Here is a 22584-nt window from a genome sequence, read left to right as displayed (position 1 = left end):
AGACTCGTTTAATTTCAGGGAGAGCAGCATAACACGTAACTTTGTTTCTTCTATATAATACAATAAGGACAAAACTCAGTTACATTTGTTTTCCCCCTTACAGCAGGCCAGGAGAGGAACCATCTACAGTAATTTAAATCTGAAGCTGATCATTATTATTAATGCATAACTTGTTGTGAGTACCCAATTTAGAAACATTTCAGTTTTGACAACAATGCGGTTGGCCCTATTACTTACTTTTCCCAGGTCACGATAGTCCCTCTGACAGAACCACCTTTCTCGTAAAGTATTGTATGCCATTTCTAAATTCTTTTTAGACATGGAACCTGGGTTACTAAAATCCATGACCAAGTGTATACTCCTCAATGTCTTAAAGATGTACTTGATCCCGGGAATTTTAGTTGAATAAGCCCAGCCAAGAATAACTATCAGTTTTTTTTTGAGCCAGTAGGACATTATAATTGCACCACAGTGAAAACCACATTTAAATTTGCCTTAGCCTTCGTTCATCCATTACATACAATTGTTTGAACTCCTTTTGAATGGAAAACGTGCGGGCCGAAAAGGTAAAAGAACAAAGAAATATCGCGGTTGAGTATCACAAAGGAAATACACCAATCACGGGCTGAAAAGATACAAATATCTTTTTATTACTGTACAGTTTACATAGAAACAGATAGCTATCTGGCCCCAACACCTTGCAGTGTGTACCAGCCGACACGATAGGAGAGTGAGGTACTAGACATCTAAATACTGGCATTTCTATACGTTTATTACAATATTTTCCAGCCTCTCTTCACGGTAATAATTAATGTCTAGAGTTTGTGCCTAGTTCATATGACAGATTTTCCAATACTATGCAAAGGATTACATGAATTTACATTTCCATGACAAATACAATGGTGGTATAGGTTCTCGGATCTCCGGTAAGCCTTATGTCAAGAATCTTTCACAATGTAGTTCAGCTGAAACATACGATCGTTGTTTACTCTTCATTTTTTCAGTGTTTATACAAGGATGAGGCTTGTGAGCGTAGACAACACTCTAAGAGCAGTTCATATGAAGCACAAGGTTTCTTTGACGGTCAGCTCAACTGCAAGACGGAAACACAGAGCACCATTTTAGAATATGGAACATAAGTGAAAATCAAAATGGCAGACAAATCTTAAAATGGCGGCGAAGTTAAACCCAAAAATCAGAACTTTTGCAGCACAGTTTTCCATGCAAAGCAATTGGGCTTAGGACAATATTGAATATAAGGAGGCACTATATAAGTATGGTTTAACAAACCCTCATTTTGACCTAAGCCAATAGCTTTACTAAATATATTCGCTTTATTCGTAACTCCACGTCTCAATGTCCATACATCCTGAATCACATTCATCAGATATATCGATCACCATTAGATCCTTAGCAGAAATATCCTCCATTACAAAAACTTTAGTCATCTTTTCAGGTGCAAGTATTTTCAGCCCTAATGTGCCTATGGTTTGCGGACAACATCCCCCTAACATCAAACATATGGCAGGAAGACATTGTATGCAACAACAACAGAACAACAGAATACCAAGGATTAGCACAAAGGCTGAAAAGAGTTTCCATCCCCAAGACCGTAAAGAGTCCCAGTACCAAAAACTAAGATCCCAATTTCCCTCGGGAACATGTACTCTGTACTTAGGACGTGCAGATTTTGTATTGCCTTGAATATGGTAGGGGAGGAATCAGGTACGAAAACGCAACAAGCAGATCCCACTAATTTACATACTCCACCACGCTCAGCCAGGATGATGTCCAACACCATCCGGTTCTGTAGAGCTACTAATCTAATCGCTTTCTGTTCTAAAGTCATATTGTAGAGTATGTCAGTGGTCCGGTTGATGGTTTTCTCCAATACTCTTGCTAGTCTCCTAATATCCTCAGAATTCCTGATCTGTCCCCAAAATTGCACAAATGATTTTGCTACATCACCCATGACCTGTGAAGGAGTATCATTGTTCTCGTGCTGCCTTGGACGAGCTCTAGAGACCCCAGAGGTAGTAGTTACAAATACCCCTGGTAGCAAGATATCTAAATAAAAAGTATCCTGCCAATCTCTAGGTAGAAAGGATAAGCTTCATTACCGCATATGAAATAAACGGGATCACCTACATACAAGGGTCTGTCCTCACTAGTCAAATTTGCAATATTGGTACAACCCTCAAAAGTACCCATTGACTGAGAACCATTCCTTTGTATGCAAAAGGAAACAGAGTGGGGGCTGTGATTAATAGTAGAAGAAGGAGGCGTGGCATCCTGGTTGCCTATGGGAGCCATCTTCAAAGAGATGAACGATTGGAAAGGTCTAGAAAGTCTATCAGAAGGCCTAATATAAGCAACATTAAGCTTGCTCCTATTTGCAAAAAGAGAACATCCCAGAGGCATCAGGACTCGCCTTTCAAATTCGTTCAAATTAGTCCCATCAAAATTCCCAGAGATGCTATCATTCCAACGACCAAAGAATAGTGCCCTTAGAGAGGCGTAGCATGCAGCAGTTAAAGGCAAAGGATGAATATACCAGCCCAACCCCGTTTCCCCATGCTGTGGCAAATGCAAACATATCCAACAATTAGTTCTATTCAAAATTGCATGGGTCACATTCATAATTAACAAAAGTGTATTGTTCTGATAACTCTGTCTGTGTTGGGAATACCTAGGAGATAGAGTGTACAGGTGCACAAAAGGAGAAAATGTAGTGGGTACAGTCTCAGTAGGTATCAAAGTTTCAAGTGCACGCACCCCCTCAATATACCAAAACCCTAAAGCGATGAATGTTGTTAGACCAATCAACAAGATCAAGAGAAAACAATAAGTCCTCAAGGACCATACATTTTTGTGTCCAATGTCTTTTTTAGCCACAAAATCGATTGGTTGCTCCGTACGAGTAGGAGTAGCGACAGGCATTGTACCTCAAAAGTTTGTTCCGGAAGGTGTCTGTGACAGACTCCTTACATTCGTTCATTCGTTGGTGATCTCCTGACCACGTGATGTATCTTGATTGAAGATAGCTTTGCTGGTCCCAGCCACTTACTTATGTTTCTGCGAGAGAGTGGCAAAGGACTAGCTCAACAGTTGTTTCCCGTGGGCACAGCCGTGCTGTGCTGTAAGTCTAGTGCCGTGGACGCAGATCGTACCTGAAGACTCCAGGTACGGCGTGATCTGCGAACAGAGTGTTGTTGCTTCCTGATGGAAGTGGTGAAACAGAAGAAAGATTGCTCAACAGTGCACAAAGATTGGAAGAATATTTCAAAGACAAAACAGCCGTATCCCCAGGCGTCATGGGCTCAGGAAGTATCTCCGAAACACCCTTAATGTTGTTCAAGACAGATTAATCACCAGAAACAGAACAAGTGGTTTCCTTCTTTTCTTCTTTGTCAAGTGGCAAAGGAAAAGTTATTCTCTTGACGTGTGTCACATGGATCCAGTGTCTCCTGCCTTCTACTCGTATAGCAGTCTGTGTGGCCAACAAGACCTGGAATGGTCCTCTCCCGTGCGGTGCGAGGCTGGATGCTCTTTCAAATGACTTTGTCAGCACCCATTCCCCAGGTCGGATTCTGTGACCTGGCCCCTCATATTTAACTGGGAGGGCTTCTCGCACCTGTTGATAAATCAAATACAAGTTTTGAGTTAACTGGTCACAGTATTCAGTAAGAAGTAAATGCTCCACATCTTTCAATGCCCTGAGTTTCGGTAGGTTCCAAATGTTAACTGGTCTCCCCATGACGATTTCATATGGGGAGAGGCCAGTTCTAGTCTGTGGGGTCGTCAGCATGGACTGTAGACCTATAGGTAAGGTTTCTGGCCATTTCAAATTACTGCTGGCACAGACTTTCCCAAGCTTGTTCTTCAAGATACCATTATGGCATTCTACAAGTCCAGCACTCTGAGAGTGTCTAGCCAAATGGAATAGTTTATCGATCTGTAATCCTGTGCATACTTGCAAGATTACAGCAGTGATAAAATGTGGACCATTATCCGACCAGATGATCCTAGGCAACCCAAACCTAGAAATATATTCCTTAAGCATGGTTTTTGCCGTTGTCATTGCTTTGGCATCTTTCACAGGGAAGGCTTCGACCCACTTGCTAAAGGCACAAATATCTACCAAGACATATGTGTAGTTATAGCAGCGCTCCATCTCGATGAAGTCGAAGTGAATCACCTCAAAAGGCACAGAGGGGGGACCAAAACTACTTCTTGGCGTTGTTGTACCCTTCCCCACTTTATGCTGTAAGCATATCATACAGCTTTGAACAAAACGCTCAGTAGTCTTTCAAATGTTTACGTTTATCCAGACAGGTTCTAACAATTTACATATTTTCATAGCACATATGTGAGTAGGACCATGAGCCATTGTGACCTTAGCAGTGACCTATGCATCGGGTAGCATCCATCTTTTCCTTTTGTTGTCCACCCAACAACCTTCCTCATCCAAACTTGCTAAATGCTCAGCCCAGTCTTTAAGTTCTTTTGGAGTGGCATCAGCTTGAATATTCTTTATCGAGTCAATCCCTTCGTCTACTGTACAGATATTTATAGTTTCTTTCCTGACATACATTTCTGAGTAAAAATAAGTCGCGGCCTGTTTAGCTATCCTGTCAGCAAAAGCGTTTCCTCTCCCTACATCATCTACTACCTTCTGATGTGCGGCGCACTTCATGATTGAGTAGGACGTGCAAGTACTGAGAGTAGCTGAACAATCAAGGTGCCATGTTGGATTTTTGTTCCGTGTAAGGTCAAGAAACCTCTTTCTGCCCATAGTCTACCAAAGTTGTTAACCACCCCAAAGGCATACTGGCTCTCTGTAAATATATTTACTCTAAACCCTTCAGAAATTTCACAAGCTCCAGTCAGTGCGATAATCTGTGCAGCCTGCGCGGAGTTATGCGAAATCATTTTGGTTTCCACAATCTTGCCTAGTGTAGTGATGGCATAAGCAGAAGTGCCATCCGGAAGTTTGAAGCAGGAGCCATCGCAAAACAGCTCCCCTTGTGGATCATTCAGAATTGTATCATTTAAATCAATCATGCCTTTGGTTTCTTGCTTTGTGGTACAGAGGCAGTCATGTGACATTTCGTCACCGCAAGCAATATCTTGTGGAAGAGGTAACAATTCAGCTGGATTCAATGCACAACACCTTTTAATTTGGATATGCGGTGCAAATAGAATCAGTTCTTATCTTGTTAATCGTTCAGAAGTAAGGTGTTGCATTTGCGTTCTGCTAAATAGAATGTCTACGGAGTGGGGCACCATTACGGTGAAAGTGTGACCTAAACCATACCCTCACTTTGTCTTACAGACGCAGCAGCAGCGACAGCTCTCAGACATCTTGGCAAAGGGCATGCAACAGGATCAAATGTGGAGGAAATATAACCACACGGTTTATTCTTCCCCCGATGTTCCTGCTTTAACACAGCCAAAGCACATCCATTACATGCATGCACACACAACACAAAGGCCTTATCATAATTTGGTGTGCCAAATACTGGTGCCAAACACAGTGCAGTCTTCAGCAGATCAAAAGCTTTCTGGTGTTCCAAGTTCCACGGTGGTGGCAAAGAAATGCCCTTCTTGTCAATGCCAACATTGGTTTTATCACTAGTGAAAAGTTTGGGATCCACTGTCTACAGTAAGAAGCCATTCCATTCATGGCTCTAACTTCTTTCTGTGTATTTGGGACAGACATGCTAGAAATGCTTTTTATTCGTTCAGGTGTCAATCTTCTTCCCTCCATTGACAGGAGATAGCCTAAATCGGCGACCTCCTGTCAACAATACTGAAACTTTTTTAATGAAGCTTTTTGTCCATGTTCTGCTAGATGAATAAGCCATAACACAGTACCCTCTTTGCAAGCACTTTCTGAGTCTGCAGCTAAGATAAGTTTGTCAACGTACTGCAACAATGTACAAGTGGACGGCAACTCAAGTGTGTCCAGCTGCCCTTTCAAAGCCCTACTATAAATGCTCGGACTCTCCGTGTACCCTTGTGGTGCACGGGTGAATGTAAACGAGCGTCCCCCTGGGGTGAACATGAACAAATATCTACTATCCACGTGTATGGGGATGCTAAAGAAGGCATTCTTAAGATCCACCACACTAAAATGAGTAGCAGAAGCTGGGATCATTGTTAATATTGTAGTTACATCAGGCACAATTGGAATTTGCAGAGCAACAACCTTATTCATAGTGCGTAAATCGATAATGAAATGAAAAGGAATCGCATTATCACCTTTTTTATACACTGGTAAAATCGGCTATTGGACAAACCTCCTGCAATTTCTTTAATTACCCCACGATGTACAAAATCGGAAACTACTTTTCAAAGCTTGCTCACCATCAGCTGAGATCTTACATTGTGGAATACATGGCAACTTAACTCCTGGTTTCAAAACAATTTTAACAGGCTCAATTTGCAAAACCCGAACATCATTGTCGTGAACCGCCCATAAACACACTGGAACTTCACTAAATTCGGGCGGCAAAGGTCTAGTCAAAATCTGTGAGGCAGAAGATTGCTGGAGTGAAATCGTCAAACGTATTCCATCCGAAGAACAATTAATTACCTCATTTAATTCCTTCAATAGATTCAAACCCAAGTAATTCTCTCCACAGTTTGTTGTCAAAAGAAACAGCCAGTAATCTGTAAATGGCCCCAGTGAAATCGGCACCGGCAAAGAAACCGGACTAACCACTGGTGTGTGCACGAAAACCCTACAGAAACGTTATTCTGCCCTGAAAGTGGAATGTCTGGAACCCGTGAATGATCAATGGAACACTTCTGTGCCCCTGTATCTATCAAAAATAGATGCTTCCTATTCCCCACCTTCATCTCAACATAGGGACCTTTCTGATTGACGGGAATAGTCGTTGGTTCCAAACCCTGCTTCGGGCTGTCCTAACAACACAATATATCGTCAAAGACAAGATCTTCAGAAAGATAGGCAGTTGAAGGAGTATCAAAAATATTTCTGCTATCTATAGGTTGCTGATTATCTTGGGAAAATGACTGTGAATTTTGAGCAAACTGGCTTCTACCAGGTACCCCTACCCCAGGGTGGCCTCTGGATCGTCTACCCATTACACCATATGTGTTATTCGACCTTTGCTGAAGGATCGGGCATTGTGCTCTCCAATGACCCTCTTGTCTGCAATAAGCACATTGTTTCATGTGTACAGGACCCAACTTTGGTTTTCAGGTCTCCCTTTTTTCTTTCAATCCTCTCATTTTCATTATTGACACAATTTTTTTAATATTGAGCCATATGTAATAATTCGGACTGCGATTTAGCTTGACAAGCACTCTCAGAAGTCATGATTTGTGACTGAATATCAGGCAACAATCCACGCACAAACTTATCCGCAAACAACTTTTCCCTGACACTGTGCTTAAATCCTGTCCCTAAAATCTGACAATACTTGTTTGAACTGATTAAATAATTTGGTAGCACCTTCAGATTTTCTTTGGGTACAAGCAGTGAGTTTGTCCCAAACAATCCTTCTCTTGGGACCAAAGTTTTTAATTTCACTACTGTTCTGTCTGGTAAAGTCAGTATCACTTGTGGTGGTCTTTCACCAGCTCTTCTTGCTCCGTCTATCCTCACCAAGTTAATCCATATGTCACCCAATCCTGCTTGATCATCTATAGTCCTAATTTGTTTCCATAAATTAGCAGGTATGATCACAGGAAACAATAAGTCTATATCACCCAGGGTGAAAATTGACGAATGCAAGACAGATTCTATTTCTTTGTAAAACCCTGTTGGATTTTTCCTAATGTCTGGAATTGACTCTCTAATAGTGTTCACTTCCTATCTAGAGAACGGGACGTGAACAAATTGTGATACATAGTGAGCTTCAATAGTAGTAGCTGCTGTACCTGCTGCGACCTTAGCTGGATTTCCAACTTTAGGAACAAATGTCAGAGGAACCTCTCTCATCGGCAACTGAGTAGTAGGTGACTCTGAATGTTTGTTGAGCAATAAAGCCAGATCGAGCACTAAAGTGGTAGAAACAGTATCGGGTGCAAAAGGTTCTCTTATAAATAATCATCAATTTTGTGGGAAATTAAATCTTTTTCTTTATACACTTATCTTGCAGGTATTCTACCATTACCTGTAATACTTTCTTCTGCATTTCTGGAGTATACTGACTATACATATCATATGGGAGATATCGACACATCTGAAATCCAACTAAGCGCATCCCTTGTGCAAATTTGCGTTTCTTCACTCGTTGATTTACAAGGAGGAAGGAACCGTTTCTGCACATACAAATTGTCCAAACTATCATCATCTATTTCATTGTCCTGTAACCGTTCCAACTCCCTTCTTAACTCAAAAACCCTCTCAACATGCTCTTTTACTTTATCCGCAGAATCCCTTGAGTAAGCTAAAACATTAAAATCCCTCAACCCTTGTGGGACATCTAGATCCATCAAATTATTCTACATTACATCCAAATGTATTCCCATCCCCTCAATAAAGACATTCTGTTCGGGAATACTTGTTAGATTAAGAAGTGTAGCTAAAACAGTTGATTTTTCACCTTTCTCTATACATTGCTTAGCTCATGCATACAATTCTCTCTTCTTATCTTTAGAAACTGCACTTGGAGTCACCACTTTTGATTCAGCACTCACCTCTTCATCAGCTACAAGCAGAGCAGAACCACTTGGAAAAGAGAGAGTAGATAGATCCTCTACAACAGGTATTGGAGATACGACTGCTGGTAGCAAAGATGGAATTACTGGAACAGCAACAATCGGTAAAGGTGGAGGTACAAGCGGAGAAACAACAATAGGAAGAGGAGCAAGAACAGGCAGCGGAGGAGTAACGGGAAGAACAGGAATTGCTATGGGAGGAGGTGTGACAGCGGGAAGAGGTAAGACAGCAGGAATAGGTACATAAGGAGGTGATGCAGTGGCATCAGACCTACGTTCATTTAAGAGTTTATTAATTAGTTCATCTGAAACATGAAAATCTTTAGACAGATATATTTTCTGTATACCAAGTTGAAAAGCTCTATCCATGTTTCTAACAGACTCTGACTGTTCGTGTTCATCATATAATAATGCTCTGTCTGAATTTGACATATGACGATGTGCATGCTTCTCTTTACTCTTAAGTTGCTGCATAGCTTCTCTTTTCCAATTCTGAATTACATCAGATGCTGCAGGTCTAGCTTTTTTCTTTAACAATATAGTTTCTAAATATTCTATTCGGGCAATCTCAAAGCTACCATTGACTGGCCACTGAAATTCGGAAGCATGTCAACTTTCTCTGTGCCAAATATCGTTCAATACTATACTATCAATGCCGTAGTTAAAGTACATAGTACATGCCAGCGACCCTTCCTGTGGCGCTGGTTGGGCAAATTACAAAGATTGTCTGTCTCTGTGGAATAACACCCTGAAACAGGCAGACAATTTACTAGGCATATCAGATTACTGGTGTTAACTGGCGTTGTTTGTGCTCGCGAGTACAAATCTGCAACCAAATATCAGGATACTTAGGAATCAGGGCACGACTCACCTGATTACAAAGGACAAAGGACCCTCGTGGTGGGTGATTTCGGCAAAACTGTCCGCCTCGATATATGGACCCTCGTCAAGATGCCGTCTCGGACCGCGCGCTCACCGTCCAGGGATCGGATCATGCAGTACTGTTGAGGTATCATGTCTCATCCAAAAGGGGCCCCCTTTTTCTCACTGTCCGATCCTGGTCTGATAGCCGCGTCTTTCCTTCAACGAGGTGGCATCAATCTTGAGGGCCCCTATTCGAGCGCCATCTGAAAGAACAAAGAAATATCGAGGTTGAGTACCACAAAGGAAATACACCAATCACGGCTTAAAAGATAGAAATATCTTTTATTACTGTACAGTTTACAAACAAACCAATAGCTATCTGGCCCCAACACCTTGCAGTGTGTACCAGCCGACAGAATGAGGAGAGTGAGGTACTGGACATCTAAATACTGGTGTTTTTATACATTTCTTACAATATTCTCCAGCCTCTCTTCACATTAATAATTCATGTCTAAAGTGTGTGCCTAGTTCATATGACAGATTTTACAATATTATGCAAAGGATTACATGAATTTACATTTCCATGAAAATACAATGGTGGTATAGGTTCTCGGATCTGCGGTAAGCATTATGTCAAGAATCTTTCACAATGTAGTTCAGCTAAAACATACAATCGTCGTTTACTCTTCTTTGTTTCAGTGTTTATACGAGGATGAGGCTTGTGAGCTCAGACAACACTCGAATAGCAGTTCATATGAAGCACAATGTTTCTTTCTTTTGCTTAAACAGTCGGCTTGCAGACAACCTAAACATTAACAGAACTCAAAGGTCAGTCAGATCAACTGCAAGACGAAAACACAGACCACCATTTTAGAATATGGAACATAAGTGAAAATAAAAAAAATGGCGGACAAATCTTAAAATGGCGGCGAAGTTAAACCCAAAAATCGGAACTTTTCTAACGCGGTTTTCCATGCAAAGCGATTGGGCTTAGGACAATATTAAATATAAGGAGGCACTATATAATTACGGTTTAACAAAGGTAGTTCTAAAATTATTTTAACAGAGACATCCTCCTAATGTGGAGGCTTAGGCTATCCCCAAATCTCAAAATGTCAGTTACATTCAATGTATTTTCTTGAGATTTAGAATCATAAATATGTTTTAATGTATCAAAAAATTGCTCGAACTAAAGATTATTGCACATGCTTGTGCCACCAGTTAGGTGTGTCTACTGACACAAGTTAACCTACACCAGTTTGCAGAAAATACAACACATATTTATTTATTTATTTTTATTTAATGCATTTGGTTGTACGCCCAAACCCTTGGGTATCACGGCATAGGTTACATATATCTTCATTTTCATGTCAGGGTTACATACATTTTAAGTTTCAAAAACAATACAGGCATATATACACATTGGCTATCATATGGCATAGCACTATTCGTGTGATACTGGGAGAGTTATAGACTCCTAGGGAGAAACTTGTGGTGGAATTTTAATAGTTGTTGAACAACCAGGTTTTTAGTTGTTTTTTGAACTTTGGTAGCAAAGTATAATTGGTCAGATGCAGCGGGAGAGAGTTCCAGATGCGGGGGGCTGCAATGGGGAAGCTGGCGTTACCTGCTCTTGTAGTCGTGAAGCGTGGGATGTGCAGCTGAGCATTGGCATTGGATCTGAGAGTTCTACGTGAAGTTTTACGTACAATGCAGCTATTGAGATAAGTGGGAGCAGTGTCAGATATGCATTTGTGGTGGTGGTAAGTTTTTTGTGGAGGATTCTTGTATGCACTTTGAGCCAGTGTGCACCTCTTCTGTGTTGTGTGATATGTTCTTTTCTCTTAATGCCCAGTGCTGCTCTAAGGGCTTTATTTTGTAGGAGTTGGAGTTTGGTTAAGTTTGTTTTTTGAGGTGCCTAGCAGTAGAATGTTGCAATAGTCTATTTTTGTTAGGATGAGGGCTCTAGCAAGTGTCAAACAATTGTCAGATGATAGGAGAGCCTGCTAAGTGTAATGAGTTTGGCAGTATAGGCCGTTGAGGAGGCGAGGGCGCTAATGTGATTATTCATGGTGAGGTTTGAATCAAGGTGTACTCCTAGTGTTTTGACTTTGTGGGAAATGATGATGTGTGTGCCATCAATCACTGTGGTGGTGTAATCTGGGTGGAGTTTGCTGAGTCTAGTTCGGGAACCAACTATGAGAATCTTGGTTTTTTTCTCCATTAAGACAAAGGCTGTTATTGGCCATCCAGTTTTGGATGTGGGAGTATATAGTGTTGATGGTGGCCGTTTCCTGTTCCAAGTTGCCTGTGATGGGAATAAGGATCTGTGTGTCATCAGCAAAGGTTGTGTAAATTACTCCCATGGCATCTAGTGCTGCAAACAGTAATTTGATGTAGGCGTTGTATAGGGTGGGAGAGAGACAGGAGCCTTGTGGTACTGCTAGTGGTACTGGGATGGGGTCCACTGCAACTTCCCCTAGTATGACTATTGAAGTGCAATCGGAGAGGAATGATTTTATCCATGTGGTGGCCTTCTGGGAAAAGTGGAAGTTGGTGGATAGGTTTTGGCATTTTGGCACCTATATAGGTATATGTCCTAATGTATTCAACTTTAAAACAAATTGTTATGAATATAATAAGTGTATGAAAGTTTGATTCATACTAGCAATACCTTTGACATTGACAAAGTAAATATCAGATCCCGCAAGGTCATATAATCTGTATACTTATTCATTTATTTATAAATAACTATAGGTATTCTTGCAGTAAGCACAAAGTCATCCACCTATACTTAATAAAGTAGCATCTGCCCTGATAGCTTTTAACTCTGCCTCCATGCATGAATATATGTTTAACAAAATGGGTGCTATAAAAACACCTCTGGTGCACCCCTCTCATGATTTAAAATAAACACAGGTTTAACATTGAAGATCAAGTAACTTAAGTATAGTCAGGAAGTGAGAATGTATGTGTAGCTGATCTGGGACCTCCCACAGCTTTGTTCTATTTACCAGATGAAAGGCTGAGGAAATATTCATAAGTATGAGGTATATTGATAACTTATACAAGAATAATATCTGTCAATAGGTAAATAGAGATTGAGTGCATACTCCTTTATTATATGATATGATATGGCATTTATAACGCACCCATACACAAGTGAGCCAATTCTTGCTCTAGTGCTGGGCCAGTAAATTATGATTGCCTAACTTAAGTTGGAATTGTGGGTGCATTTGTCAATCTTTTGTAGCATTTATCCCAAGGCCAGAATAATGTGTAATACTGTTATAAGGAGGGTAGCCCACATATGAAATAAGTGAAAAGAAATCATGTCAGGAACATTGCTTTTTAATGATACCGGGGCTTGATGAGTTCCTTCACTTTCCTAAATGAGAATTTGCGAACAAGATTTCTAGAAGAAATCTTCACAAGTTCCAGTTCATAATAGGGAAGGGTTACCGGGCTCTCAGCCTTGTCAATTATCACAGAAATGTGGTCACACCATTTTGACAGAGAGTGATATGTATTGCATGGCATGAGGAATTGTACGTACACTCTCTGCATATACTACAAGACTATTGATGCAATCTTCATATAAGTGGGTTTACACCAATCATTCATTTTTGTGTTGTTCCTAGATATTTCCCTTATCAAGGACCTGCAAGTCCAAAATGCATTGGCCATTATGTAGGCTTCTCAAGTACCTATGATGGAGCAACTTTTAATAATTATGTTTTATAATGCACACAATCTCCATGACTTTTTGTATAAGTTCATAATAAAAATTCAGTAGTCATTACAACAATTGCGTTCCCTGCAATGGTGGTGGTTTCCCCAAGTTCTATATATAATAAACCCTAAACATGGAACCTCTGTTTGTGCTATCTCTCATTAGTTTTTTTTAAAATTGAAAATATATCCATTTGTATGTAAAAAAAAAAGTATTCTTGAATCCACTTTTCCAGGTGGGTTTTCAAATGATCCTCTTCACAACAGATGTCATTCACATACTCCCAAACATTTGGAATGCCTTTTTTTCAGACACTGTATTCTACTTGAAAATATCCCTTGCCAGTTGCCTCATCTTTTCTATGCATTGATTGTAGAGCTGCAGTGTAATGTTTATCTTTCTTGTTTCTTTCTACATCACATGTTCTTTATCTCCCTTGCTTGGTGATATAGTTGTTTGTGAGTGAGAAAGTATACACTTAATCTCTGTTGTAACTTTGTTGTGATCTGTCACTGAGATTGTAGGCAATTCTATCTCAATCTTTATCTTTGCCATGCGATCCCTTGTTGAGAAGATAGTTTGGCTCTGTAAATTTCCCATTGGATGTCTCCCCTTTTTCCTTCATTTAATCCTTTGGTTCTTTTCTAGACCATGCTCCTGAGTATTTACACATGTCTCTCTACCTAGAGACCTATATGTGATTGATACTATTGTTAAATTGGGAGCTTACTTTCTTGTTCATTAGATAGTAAAGTTAGTCTCCTAACACAATCTAGTATAGAATACTTCTCTTTTAACAACGGAAATATTGTTGCTTCTATAATAGGAATGTTTCCCCCAGCAATGGCTAATCCTAAAATAATTATTGTGGTTGGGTGTTCATATTTTTTCCAGAATATTGGGGAATGCTGTGATTGATGGAGTGCCTATTAACTTTTGTTTTAAAGCCCCGTGTAAAGCCCCGTTAAGTCCCGCTTTGCCGTGGGGTGCTACTCAACGTTTTTCTTCTGGCCAGCGTTTCCTGCGGTAGACACGAACTACAAGCCCCAACAGGCATTACTTCATTCACAACTGGGCGGAGCTATATAAACAGGGCTGCACGCGCACTCGTGTAAAGCCACGTTAAGTCCCGCTTTGCCACTTTGCCGCGGCGTCATGTGTAGCAGTGTGGTGGAGTTCAAGCCTTAGTATAGGCTTTTCTTTTTGTTATACTGTGTGATATTCAAGGACTCCAATGTATACTTTATGCACAGACATGCCATGTCCTGGGCGGCTACGCGCCTTATTTGACTCTACCATAAAAGATAGCCCTGCCTCTACGCCAAAAACGGCACGGCCCATTGTGAAGAGCGTTCCTTGGGATAAACGCTTACCAAAGAAACGGACATGCTCAAATATTGCAACTGGTGATCTTCGAGATCTTGGGTTTGCGGCATTGCGCTCTTCTGTTTCTCGGACACGATTCACAGAACTGGTAAATCTGAGTGTATCAAATGCAGAGACACAACCTCTTCTAAATAATCAGGACGGTTCAATGGAACAGCAACCGTCAATGAGCTCACCAACTGCACTGGCTGTGAATGATGATAATGAGGCAGCCAAACAATTATGTAATATTTCATTGTCGGATACCATGATGTTTCAAAATGCTCGCTCTGGAATTTTTGCAGCAATGTTGAATAAGTCCAAATTGGATATTGTCACAGATGATGCGGTTATCGATTTAGAATCATCAAACTCTTGTTTCCCAGCCAAGGAAGGTGAATTCAATCTTTCTAAATCGCCAGTGTTGTTCCAGGACAGGAACATATCAGAATCTGAGTCTTCTATATCTTATATCCCTCCAATGCCTAGGAGACCCACTGGAAATGATTCGGCTGTAATGGTGGGCTCCCAATTTAAGGAACCTTCTTTGTTAACATTTGAATCAATGAATACAGCATTAATGTCACTCACCAAATTGTTTGAAGTGTTAGACACAAAAGTGAATTTAATTCATACTAACTTAGAACATATGGCCGGTTGGCAAAAAACTTGCGGCGATTTCTTGGTGCAGTTTAACTGAACAACTAGATCTGCGGCTGGAAATACAATCAGCCGGCAATAACTCACAATGTATAATGTCTGTGGTTCCTTGTGTTGAGGGAATCATACGTGAACTACCTCTGAAATTGGCAGTGACAAACTCTCCTGCTCTGCAGTCAAATGTGACAGACGTGGCGGTTAAGGTGCCTGATACCGCTTTGTCTAAATTAAAATACATCAAATCTAGCAAAGAAGCGTATGCGATCTTTGCGAAAAATGGCTTAACTCAGAAATCTGAACATAGGATTAATCCGAAAAAAAAAAAAATCAAAAGTCCAAAGGTGTGAATGAGAGTGGTCAAACAGGACAGTTTTTTAAATCACTGTCTAAGCCAGTGAAGAGCTCTACAGTGGCAGCTAATGCTATAAACAAAAAATATCTAAATCAGACCCAAGAAAGAGAAAGAAATGCAAAAAATGAAGATAATGCACCTCAAGCTGATCTATCACATTCCCCATTGGATAAGTTGGTACAGGTCGTAGAGGGTATGGAAAATAGTCTAGAGGGTGTGTTGTCTGAATCTCACCCTGCTCTCATGCTAAAAACTAAGGCAGTGAGCAATGACGAAAAATCTGAATCCACAGTTAACATACAAGAATTTAGGAAAGCTTTGGACAATTACATGAGCCATTATCATCCAGCCCCGATTGTGATTCATCCGCTAGCTCAATTGACCTCTGCAAGTGAGAAAAAGTTAATATTGGGTAAGGAGATGAAAGTAAGTAATGCGAGTTTGCCTATTAGACCTGAAATGAAGGCTACTAATGCAAAATTGCTTGAAAATTCTGCATCACCTGACACTCAGGAGAGTTTGAAAAATTATATTTTAAGTTCAATTAAAGAATGCTTAGTAGCCCTAACTGTGGAACAGAAGACACTCAAATCCTCTATGAAAACCATGATAAACAACAATTTTGATTCAATAATAGATCCCGAGGGTAGGATGAGTTCCAAGAATGTATCATTCAAACTGCCAATAGAAGGAAAGCATTGCAGTGTGCACATAGATACAAACTGTGATAAAAAAGGGGTATGCTCCAGGGCGAGCTCTAAAAATATAAAGCCGCCTCAAATGCACTCCCTTTTTTAAGCTGCCGTGGTGGTCCATTTCCTGCTTATAGTATGAATAGAATGAGCATTTTACAGATATTCTCTGATATTCCCTGTCTAGAAGACGTATCTTCTGGAGATATACAGCAGGTTGAATTCCCTGATGATAACGATCCAACTGTATCGTGTCTCTGGATAAAGTGTTGTATTATTTATAATACAATCTGGTCTGCAAAATCCACACTATTTGACTTGGGATTTATACTTATTCCAACTTCAAAAGAGAGTCTCTCTAATGAGAGTTTACAGCAGTCTGGAAAGCTGAGAGAGAATACTGACTACATTCCGGCTTTAGCTTGTAATTGCAAGAAAACCTAACTAGAACCTGATGATTCCTGTCCTCTGTTCCACAAAATAGCTATTGCGAGCTGAAACACTAGAGGAAGCAAACATTTATTGAACAATTCCAACTGTCTGTTAAAAAACCATGATTTAGTGCTATTACAGGAAACGTGGCTAAGTGTCCCACTATCATGGGACAATCATTACATTCACTTACTTCATGCGATAAAAGGCCAAAAAGGAAGACCAATGTCTGGCCTTGCAACCATCTCTAATATTGTCTCCACAAATGATATAGCTGATTGGCCCTCTCCGAATTCCTTTCTACAATGTTCAATAATAATGATTCAGAATACAAGATTTGCAATAGTTAATATATATTGGAACCCAATGGCAATTACAACACAAACTCTTTTAAAAGATCTGAACTCAATTATGGAAAAAATTACTATCACTACAAACATTGACCATGCGATTTCAGCCAGTGACTTGAATATTCACATTTTAGCACCTGGTAAAAAGAGGAATTCGGAATGGGTTACTCAGTGGCTTGAGTTTGTTCAAACATGGGATCTATTAATGTTGAATGGAGCCTTAGAGACTGATAATCCTCCATCCCATACCTTGCTAAGTGGTTCACAAAGGGCAACGATTGACTATATGTATGTAGATAGAGGATTATTTGCTAAAATCACCAAGTTTTCTGTACTGCTAACTAGTTCTAGTGACCATTTGATGTTGACGGCTGAATTTATGATTCATTCCCGACATGATTCTCGGATGCAGCAAAGAAAGTTGAGGAATCTAATAATAAACCCTCAAAAAAATAGATTACACAGGACTAACTCTGCGTCAGAATCATTCGCTGGAAGCTTGGTAAAAGATCAACATCTTTTAGAGAAAGGTCTATTTCTGCTTGAGTACACAGATAAAATACATTTATTTGCCTCTTCCTCTGCACATGACATTAATAAGCCCATCATCCCGCGCTCTCATATATTTGACCAGTCTGTTAGATGCAGAAAAATGCTATTTCGGAGTCAAAAAAGACAGATTCTATCTCTTCCGGTGCAATACAGAGAACAGTCTCTAGGTAAATTAAAAACAAAGTATAAAAATTGGATAAGAGCACATAAGGCACAAATGCATCAAAATGATGGCGAACAGTGGCTTCAAGCCATTAAAAATAAACAATCTTCGCAAATTTGGAAATTGATAAATGCAGGCTCAGTACGTCCTCAGCTGATATCACAGCTTAATGGTGTATCTGAAAAGAGGTGGGTCAGTTACTTTTCAAACATATATGCCCCTTCACAAAATAGCACTGTACAATTATCTTATGATCTGGCAAATATTGCTTTCTCGATCAAATGTGATCAAGAAGATTTGCTATTTTATATAAACAAGGCTAGTTCTTCTAGGGCTCCTGGCCCTGACAGTTTATCAAACTTCGTCTTAAAACAGAACCCGGTGCTGTGGGCATCCATCTTGCATGCTGTTTTCCAAGCCATACAAATAAAGCAAAGTGTTCCGCCGTCATGGTGCAGAGCTATAACTGTACCAATATATAAAAAAGGAGACCAAACTAATCCGGCTAGCTATCGCCCGATAGCTCTCCTTGATGCCCCAGGGAAGATTTACACCAGAATTGTATTAAGAGATCTTAATATCTGGGCAACCAATGAGAACCGTTGTGACCCTTTCCAAACTGGATTTGTCGCAGGCCTTGGTACTGCTATTAATATCACTATAATTAATGTGATTAAAGAGCTCTATGCGATAAAAAAACAACCTCTCTATCTAGCTTAAGTAGATTTCCGAGTCGCATTCAACTCTGTAGATCGACATTTACTTCTCCCAAAACTAATAAAATTTGGCTGTCCTCTGTCTCTTGTGTCAATAATAAATTTGCTTCACTCAAACACCTCTATGCAGGTGAGATTGAATATGGATGGGTTACTATCTGAAGTAATTCACACTGAACGCGGCTTGAAACAGGGCTGCATACTTGCATCTACTTTATTCAATTTGTTTATACTTGATATAGGAATTGAATTTATGGAAGCATTGCAAGATGCACCAAAACTTGGAAACCAGATCATTGCATGGCTCCTTTGTGCAGATGATCTTGTGCTCATATCACATACGCCGAGTGGTCTGCAAAATATGCTCAACAAATTAGATCAGTATGTTGATAAAAATAATCTAATCTTAAATTTGGAGAAAACTCAAATTATGGAGCTGGGAAAAAGTCAAATGAGGCAAAGGAAACAATATGACTGGTTTCTGAAAAAGCAAAAACTGACTATAGTCAATGAATATAAATATCTTGGTGTTACATTCAATAATTCCATGACAAATAAACCTCAGCAAATCAATATAATTGGTAAATTGACTACTCTAATTTCGCACGCAAAGATCCTTCAATATAAGTATGGTAAATTTTCATGTCCACACATCCTAATATTTTACCAGCAAAAAGTAGTTCCTATCATCACATATGGGACTGAGGCGTGGTTTCCTCAAAAACCTTGTTATTGAAATAAAATGGAAGCAAAGTTTTGGAAAAGAGTAATGAATCTCCCCAACTCAGTTCCAACAGCTCTTCTTCGTTTTTTGAGTTAGGTAATCTATCTATACATATCCAAGTCTCATGGAAGAGATGCTGTCTTTTTTCAAAAATGTGTACTGGGTTTAGCTAATAATAACTTGCTCACAACATTGGCAAACTACATAATGCGATCCGAGCACCCATTTCCTGTAAAATGGAGAGCTGCTGTAATATCAGATATGACTGAAGCGAATGTCTCATTGGATCTTTTGCTTAACAATCCCATTAAATCCAAACTTAAATTTCATCAATTAGACTGGCACCATACTCAACAAAGTTGTCTTAAACTGAAAGATTTTGACAGGCTACTGATTATTTACTGAAATGTCCTTCTTTCAATTTAAGAAATCAGATACTAAGGTTTCATTTGAACTTATGGCCCACAAATCAAATATTACTGAGAAGAGGACTTATTAAAGAGGAAAATTCACATTGTCGATTTTGCTAAATTTTAGATATCAAAGAAACATTAAGATACATACTAATTGAATGTCTGGCTCTGAAAAATCAGAGAGAAGATGTTATCAACAAACTAACACGCTTTCATTATATAACTCGGTCAAATGATGAATTATGGCACAAGTTATTTGCTACACTGAAAATTTCACTAAGTATAGCGACCATACAATTCCTAAACACAGTACTTTACACAACTTGCAATGAGAAATAGATTGATAGAATGCTCCCTCTCAACTCGCATTGATGGGAATTTAAAAATCATAAGTTCTATAGGTTGTAAGTCAGCATGTGTGGTTTTAACGAAGAAATGAATTAGATATATATTTCAAGAAATACTGCTGTAATGTATGCAATATTTACTTTATTTTTTTTATATGTTGTCTTACATTTATGTCACTACTATGATGTGATATGGATATGTTAATGTGATAATTGTCACTTGTTTTATTATACTTAATTTTGTTTTAATGTATTTAATTTCTGTGTCCTTATAAAAATATTTTTTTTGAAAGGTTAATTAATTAACCAACCAAAATACAAAATAAAAATGTTTTACTAATTGTAAACTACAAACCAACTATCATAGAGTTCCATTGTTGGACTGCACGTGCTGGAATAGTCAGGGCCAGTGTTCTATGTCTCTGCCATGCAGGAAATGCTGTCTCAAGTTGACTCATTTTAGTGGAGTACCATTTTGATATCTCCTTTTGCTTTGTTGGGCATGCATCCATGAGAGATTCTAGGATATGGAATGACAGTTTGTCTTCCTCTCTTGTTATACCTTGCCCTGGTGCTGGTGTGGCTCCTAGAGCTGCTATATCCAAAATAAAATGATCTGACTGTGTCAAAGTGTGTCCTGTGGGATAATGTATATAAGGGCAATACGTGAGCCATGACCTTATATTTAGAGGAGGCAGTAAACAGAATAAAGACATCAAATAGTTGGCCTACATTACAAACAGAAATGCACTTTCTTGTGGTAAGCACATTTTTAAATGATCCACTTCAGGGTAAACAGGTCACCTGTCCAGTTTGCACTATCTACATATTAACCAAAACTAACCAACTAACACTTTCCCATTAATTACCTTTAACAAAGCAGTGCAAAATGCTTCAGATAACATATCAAAAGTAAGGTGCTTTTTGCAGTGGAGTTATAATGTGCAGGCACAAGTTTGCTGGCTGTGAAATCTGTGAAATTATACAAACCTTAAGAAAGATATGCAGTCTGGTGAAAGCACCATTGTATACAGAGGAAATAATTGTTACAAATCTATTCATAAAGGTATACTTCCAGAGAGAGCAAATTGGGTGATGATGCACATCAGGTTAGAGGCAGATTTTTAGTATTATAGACAGGAATAGCATATAAATTCAAGGGAAAGAAGGGTGTGGGGAGTTCTGCCAACAGATGAACAAGTGACTGGCTGGGATTGTGCAGTGCAGAGAGGCAAGATTTTCCCAGGCAGCAGACTGAGAAGACGAGCTGTAGTCAGAGGGAGGCTGTGGCCTTCTATCTGGATTGCCTGGGTGCGGGAGTTGCGATACTGCTGCATGCTGGCAGGACAACAAAGAAGGGTTTCCCGTGATAACAGTGCAGAAATCTTGCTCATAGTTAATGTGAGTATATCTGTGTTAAGTGAGGTTCACGTGTGTGAATGCATTCTGAGACAGTCAGGGAGGTTTTATTTTTTATGTAAAATAATTCAGAACCTTTCAAATGTTATTTGGAGAAATTACATTTTGTACTAAGTGTGGATCTTGCCAAACATTCACAACCCAAGGTTGAAGTGAGTGAAACACATGTTGTGTCATTGAGCTGAATTCATGTTGAAATTGTCTTTCTTGCTGCTTATTTTCACTGAATCACATTCATGATCATGTGTATCACTATTCAATGTTGCTTTTTTACGATCGGTAAGTTCATTTGTAAATAAATGCACATTTTAAAAGTTACTGCGTGTCTTGATAAATTCTTCATGGTGTTCGGGTTGTGACATTTGATTTACTGTGGGCTGTAGTTAGACAGAGTGTGAGTGTGGTGTTTCAACTGTGAATGATTATAGCTGAGCAGATCTGTCAAAGACAGTAGTCCAGCCTCGTAAATAAGTTGCTGGAGAAACAGCACTATCAAGTTTCCATGTGTACTACGCCCATTGATCTGTATTTAGAGTTGAAACCAAACAGAATATAGGTAATAGAGGGAAGTCTTGTCACATCATAGAAGGCATCATCAGAATAACACAATACCACTAAACCATCATAAGAAAATACCACCAGATTATGCAATAGCCCGCTGACAAAATCCCTAACAGTTCTTAAGATTGAAGAATGTTGTTGAGTGTAGGGATAATCTATGACCCTGTTCGGGTGAAACCTGATTAGGTGTTCTAGTATCAAACATTTACCAAAGAGCCCATTTCGAGCAGCAGATTTAGGATATCGGAAATAACCTCCAGACCAATTTTGATGGTCTCTGTTCTGTAAGGCTAATATAGAATACCTACAAAGTGCATATGCTACTTGGTCTATATTCCTCCTCATGTGAAGGGTTTGAAACAATCCCCCTACCTTAGCTGCAGAAGTTTTAATGAAAGTGTACAGTATTTCTCCAGATGGACCACAGCTACAGTACAAATAGTTTTAGGTGTCATGGCACCTCCACCTGTCAACCATGACGACATTCAGCAGGTATTTGATCATCAATATGTTGTGGTTGTTCATCTGCCATTCTGGTATCACTTTA

Source organism: Ambystoma mexicanum, chromosome 10 (assembly GCF_040938575.1).
Source record: "Ambystoma mexicanum isolate Mex_15411 chromosome 10, UKY_AmexF1_1, whole genome shotgun sequence".
Classification (NCBI taxonomy): domain Eukaryota; kingdom Metazoa; phylum Chordata; class Amphibia; order Caudata; family Ambystomatidae; genus Ambystoma; species Ambystoma mexicanum.
This window is presented reverse-complemented; position numbering follows the sequence as displayed.